Raw genomic sequence first — 7,215 nt, forward strand, 5'->3', positions numbered from 1 at the left:
ATATCACAGGATATCTCTGTGCTCCTCCGTGCATATCACAGGATATCTCTGTGCTCCTCCGTGCATATCACAGGATTTCTCTGTGCTCCTCCGTGCATATCACAGGATATCTCTGTGCTCCTCCGTGCATATCACAGGATATCTCTGTGCTCCTCCGTGCATATCACAGGATATCTCTGTGCTCCTCCGTGCATATCACAGGATATCTTATCAATCATGAGAGGCCTCATTGGGAATACACATTCCTACAGTCCGCTGCAGTCCACTAAATAATAACTTTTTTTCTCATACATAAAGTGCTTCAACCGAACACAAATGTTTTATCTGTAAAGAAATCTATTCGTACTAAGATAACAATGATATAAAATGGTAATATAAAACAGTAATTTAAAATCAGTACCCCCTTTTAAACTATATTCCTTAATGTTTAAACGTTTTATACAATAGGCAATAACATTTGAAATTGAGTTTTTTTTAACCTTTTTTCTCCTCCTTCGTCTGTGATAGTAAAGTGTAATAGTAGAAACTGAGATATGTGAATCCAGGCTTTCTTTCCCGTAACCTTCACCGCCATGTCGTTCACCAGTAGGATTGTATGGGGTCCGGTCCACCTGGGTTCGAGGCTTGCTGGCTGATGGACCTTCAGTTACACGTCTTCCCCAGGGAGCAGTGAGTGTGTAGCTTCCAGTAGGGCCCTCTCACCTAGAAAGACACAGACCTAGATACCAGAGTGACTTGTTTAGCAGTTCCAGAGTCTATCTCCTATCACCTCGAGATCACACTCTTCCGTCTGAGATATCGGTGCCCCTGGCAATCTTATGGGTCTGCCAATAGCTATCTCAAAGGGGGATTTGCTGCTGCCCTGATGGCCATCAGAACAGCGGCTAGATCATCTACCCAGGAGCCCTACTCCATTAATGCATTGGAAAGTTTTTTTCTTCAGATTCCTGTTTGTCCTCTCCACGACCCCAGATGCCTGCTGGTGATATGGGGTGTGAAAATATTGTTAGATCTTTAGAGCGCGACACACTGCCCCTATCAGTGCCCCAGTGAAATGAGTACCATGATCAGAATCTAGGGAATAGGGAACTTCCCATCTGAGGATGATGCCCTTTAGCGGAGCTGCCGCTACCTTCTTTGCTGTCGCGTTAGACATAGGAAATACCTCGACCCACACTCCAACACATTTATTTAAATGACTACTTGGCAATGGCCCGATTTAAAGGTCTCGATTTATGTAGTGTTGTCTCTCTTTTCGTGATTTGTGCTTTGTCCTATATTTATTTATTTATATATATATATATATATATATATATATATATATATATATATATATATATATATATATATATATATATATATATATATATATATATATATATATATATATATATATATATATATATATATATATATATATATATATATATATATATATATATATATATATTTTATATATATATATATATATATATATATATATATATATTTTATATATATATATATATATATATATATATATATATATATATATATATATATATATATATATATTTTATATATATTTTATATATATTTTATATATATATATATTTTATATATATATATATATATATATATATATATATATATATATATATATATATAATATATATATATATATATTTTATATATATATATATATATATATATATATATATATATATATATATATTTTATATATATATATATATATATATATATTTTATATATATATATATATATATATTTTATATATATATATATATATTTTATATATATATATTTTATATATATATAACAACAGTTATATTTAGTTTGTTTTTACTCCTTCCTCTATTTCTGATGTCCGTTCTACTTGTAACTGTGCTATTTCACAACATTTCTGAACCTATATACATTTTACAGTCCCCGTATGTTTTACATTGGTTATCTTGTTATTGGTCCCACCCTTCAGCTCCATTCAACCCCTCCCATCTATCACTCAACATCATCAATTTTGGATTTCTATTTGCCATATATTTTTCAACTGTGCAGTGATGCTTCACAAAAGTATTCTATTCTCATAGCTTCTACAGATTGTAAACTAAAAATAAACAATTTTGCTAAAATAATTATTATATCATTGATTGATTGACTATGACTTTTCAAATCACCCAGTATTGTTATCTGCAGCATTAGTTATAGGCAAATGTTGCAATTCTTCAGCCATTCCTGGACCTGTGACCAAAAACGAGCTACATATGGACAGTACCAAAATAAATGATCTAATGACTCTGCCTCCTCACAGCAGAATCTGCAGAGCTGGGAATACTGTATCCCCCATATATGTAACATTCTATTGGTTGCAAGAATTTTGTATAGTAATTTAAATTGAAAGATTCAAAGTTTTGAATCCGGCGTTGTTTTCCTTATCAATTCATTAACTACTTTGCAATCTATATGGCACAGCTGTTCGTTTTTTGGTCCTTAAATGAAACAAACAACCATGAGCACTCAATGATCCTGCCAATCAAGGATCCATGTGTGCTGTTGACCAGAGCTCTCTGCCTGTCTGCCTCCCTGCTCCCCGCCTGCCCTGGTCTGTCTCTCCCATTATTGTACAGGTGCCCTCGCCTCTCTCCCCGGTGCTTTGCTCGTCTACATCATACGCATACATACACTATTTGATTAGTGACTTTTAGGGAATTTAACAAACATGATGCTGTTCATTTTGCTGGTGTCTACCCTTGGCTTTTACAATGTTGGTGATACATTTAGAGCCCGTTGCACTGTGAATGAGGAAGTATATGATTGTTTCTCCCTCGAGTATTGTGAGAAACCCCACGCTTGCTCCGGAAATGCACATGAGAACTATGCACATTTCTCCCGAACAATATGGGAGAAATCTGCGCTTACATGTCAGGACTGTTCTCTTGGTACTGAACCATGTCTCTGAACTTCATACATCTCCTGAAATATGTGGCGTTAAAGACTCTGGTGACTATGGATTCTCGTTCAAGTGCTGTCTGTAAATCCAAATGTTTTAACCCTCGATCTAGACTTGCCATTATCTTGCTGCTTCTATTGTCTGGAAATGTCCTGTCTAATCCAGGTCCTGACATTCTTACCCCTGCCTAATTAAGTAGTCAGAGTGACCTGAAGTTTTTGCATATGAATGTAAAAAGTCTTCTGCCAAAGCTTGATTTTGTGAATATATGGATAAAAACTGCCAACCCGGATGTATTTAGGCTTTCTGAAACCTGGCTTAAAAAATCTATTACAGACAAAAATATTGGCATAAATGCTTACAATGTTTTTCGTACAGATCGTAAATCTAAGGGGGGTGGTGTTGCTGTATATGTAAAAGACACGTTCTCGGTGGTCGTTCTGACTTCTGTTACTAAACCTAAGCAACTTGAATATCTGTCTTTGAACCTAAACCTCGGCTCATCTTTAAATATTGTTGTATCTTGCTGCTATAGACTTCCATCTGCTACTGTTGGCTCTCTGGATTGTATTTTCAAATTGTTATCACAGAGTTTGTCCTGATGGGTGATCTGAATCAGGACTGGCTAACATCTTGCTCTGATCAATTGAAAATTCTGTGCAATACCTACAATCTCACTCAGATTGTCAACAGTGTAACTAGGTTGAATATAAAATATCCTCTGAAATCCTCTTTGATTGATTTGATCTTAACCAATACTCCTCATCGTTTGAATGCTTTTGGTATTTTTGCAAATGACATAAATGATCACTGTGCTATTGCCTGTGTGAGAGATTGTACAATTCCTAAGAAATCTCCACATGTTATTACATAAAGAAACTGGAAGCGGTTTGATATTCAAGGTTTTTTTTACAGGATGTATCTAGCATTGAATGGAATTAATCCCTGATGTTGAACTAGCCTTTTCTTACTTACACAAGGCATTCCAGGATGTATGCAATAGGCATGCCCCTTTAAAAAAAATCAGAATTAAGGGCAGAGAGAACACTTGGGTTACTAAGGAACTTACAAAAATCATAAGGGAACGAAATACTATGTGGGCTAAAGCAAGGGGGACTGGTTTGGCAGATGATTGGATGGCTTTTAAATGTCTTCGAAATATGGGTGTGGCTATGATCCGTAAATTGAAAGCAGACCACTACCTGAAATCTACTTCACAAAATGTAAATAATCCATCCAAATTTTGTCAAGTAGTGAAAGGTTTGAAGTGCAGAAAAAAGACACAGCTTCCCAAACAATTGTTGGTCAACACGGATTGTAACTGAGAGAACCTCCATTCTGAAAGCCTTGAACCAGCATTTTTTAGATGCAGGCAGTTTATTTGAAAAGGTCAAAGGTATAATTGAGCCACCTATGAGTTTACCTGACACCCCTGTGCACTCCTTCACCAGGTTCTCCTTTTCAACCTTCTCTATTTCAGAAGTGTGTAAAGCCCTGAAAGAAATTGATTAAAGACCCCGCCTCCTACACCTAGCCACAGACATTATTGCTCCCCCCTTAACATGTATTTTTAACCTTACGCTTGATGTTAAGGAAATCCCCAAGTTATGGAAATCTGCTTTTGTACTGCCCCTCCTGAAAGGTGGAGATCCCTCGCTACTTGACAGCTATCGACTCATATCAAAATTGTCTGTACTGTCAAAGGCACTGGAGTCCTTAGTTAGTAGGCAGCTAAAGACCTACTTCCAAGAAAACTGAAACGTTGTTCCCCCTGCTGCTATTGGACCAGGTCTCTCTTGGAAAAGAGATATTATCTCAATGAGAAAAAAACCTGTATAAATAAAGGTTAAAAAAAATGTTTGGTAGGAGACCAGCGATAAGCTGGTGTTTGCGTCGTCAATTGAAACGTATGTTCTCAGAATGTTCTGTAGGTGGTCCACATATTTGCTCACCCGCTCGTCCTTCTTTTGTATACACGCCATAACTTTGTTGGGATCCGGTCTGCACAACCAATATGTTTAACCTCTCCTGCCAATTCAGTCACAGTATCCTCTGGAGGTCGACCGATTATGATTTTTCAACGCCGATACCGATACTGATTATTGGAGGACCTAAAAAGCTGATACCGATTTTTTTATTTTTTTTATTTTTTTTATTTGTAATAATGACAAGTACAACAATACTGAATGAACACTTATTTTAACTTAATATAATACATCAATAAAATCAATTTAGCCTCAAGTAAATAATGAAACATGTTCAATTTGGTTTAAATAATGCAAGTAGAAAGTAAAAGTGCAATATGTGCTATGTAAGAAAGCTAACGTTTCAGTTCCTTGCTCAGAACATGAAAACATATGAAAGCTGGTGGTTCCTTTTAACATGAGTCTTCAATATTCCCAGGTAAGACATTTTAGGTTGTAGTTATTATAGGAATTATAGGACTATTTCCCTCTACCATTTGTATTTCATTAACCTTTGACTATTTGATGTTCTTATAGGCACTTTAGTATTGCCAGTGAAAGCGTATAGCTTCCGTCCCTCTAGTTAGCGCGCGCTAACAAGCTAGCCATTTCACATCGGTTACACCAGCTTCATCTCGGGACTTCATAGGCTTGAAGTCATAAACAGCGCAATGCTTGACGCACAACGAAGAGCTGCTGGCAAAACGCACGAAAGTGCTGTTTGAATGAATGTTTACACGCCTGCTCCTGCCTCCCACCGCTCAGTCAGATGCTTGTATGCTCAGTCAGATTATATGCAATGCAGGACACGCTAGATAATATCTAGTAATATCGTCAACCATGTGTAGTTAACTAGTGATTATGATTGATTGTTTTTTATAAGATAAGTGTAATGCTAGCTAGCAACTTACCTTGGCTTACTGCATTCGCGTAACAGGCAGTCTCCTTGTGGAGTGCAACGAGAGAGAGGCAGGTCGTTATTGCGTTGGACTGTAAGGTTGCAAGATTGGTTCACCCGAGCTGACAAGGTGAAAATCTGTCGTTTTGCCTCTGAACAACGCAGTTAACCCACCGTTCCTAGGCCGTCATTGAAAATAAGAATGTGTTCTTAATTGACTTGCCTTGTTAAATAAAGGTATCATTTATTTTTTTATTAATATTTTTTAATCGGCAAATCGGCGCCCAAAAAATATCTAAAAAGGGTTCCCAGGCTACCTAAATATGGTTCTCAATCAGGGACAACGATAAACAGCTGCCTCTGATTGAGAACCATATCAGGTCAAACACAGAAACAGAAAAAACATAGAAACACAAACATAGACTGCCCACCACAACTCACGCCCTGACCATACTAAATAAAGACAAAACAAAGGAAATAAAGGTCAGAACGTGACAATCGCATTCCACTTATCCTTACCACTGCGCCACCCGGGAGGCCCGTTTTAGCCTCTTTCACTATCTCCTAACGCTATGTGTGTGTTTTCCAGTTTTGTTTTAGTTTTTTAAACTCTTGGGTGACGTGTATTTTTTAATTGAGGAATGTTTCAAATGTAACAATTTACATAACAGAATAGGATGTAATTGTTACTGCATGTTTTAGACTCTGGAACATAACATCCCACAATCACCTCTTTTAACATGTCCTCTGAGGCGTCCTCTACTGTCTCTGGAAATGCCGGAAACTTCATACACACTTTTAAACTCCTCTTCTGCTTGCTCACACAATTGCTTCACTGTTTGTGCCCACCGGTCGATGGATTGGGAGGCAGGAAGAGCCATTTCACCACAAAGCTCTCTGTCCTTGCCTCCACCTACAGTATAATACAATACCAATATACTAGATGAGTCCAACACAGTTCTATACATAGTGCACTCTTTTTGACCAGATCCCTATGGGCACTGGTCAAAAGTAGTGCACTATATAGGGAATAGGATGCCATTTGTGACACAGTCAGTCTATATCTCTACACTATGCCTGCCTGCCCTGCAGCCTTCCTCCCTTCCTATTTAACTGGCCTTTGATGTTAGTGGAGAATTGATACTGCATGGCTGGGCTTATGGCCACGATGAAGAGAACCATGAAGAGGGATTCAACTGATGTCTCTGTACAGCAGGCAGTTACTGTAGGCCTACAGTGTGCACTAACCACTCCAGCTGATACAAGCGTAAATTGAACGTTCCACTGAATGCACTTTGTATGACGCATGTTGTGTAAAGGGAATAATTACTCTTCTCATACATAAAGAGCTTTAACCTAACACTGCTTTCTATCTATATAAAAACAATATATTCATACTAAGTGAA

The 7,215-nt window shown here is 37.3% G+C and overlaps 1 protein-coding gene across 1 annotated transcript in view; it reads left to right on the forward strand.

Moving 5' to 3' along the window:
- LOC110528344 (receptor-type tyrosine-protein phosphatase gamma) overlaps positions 1–7,215 on the forward strand; it is a 218,773-nt gene that overhangs the window by 56,752 nt on the left and 154,806 nt on the right. The window lies entirely within an intron of this gene.

Source organism: Oncorhynchus mykiss, chromosome 7, assembly GCF_057628025.1.
Source record: "Oncorhynchus mykiss isolate SJ-2025 chromosome 7, ASM5762802v1, whole genome shotgun sequence".
NCBI lineage: Eukaryota > Metazoa > Chordata > Actinopteri > Salmoniformes > Salmonidae > Oncorhynchus > Oncorhynchus mykiss.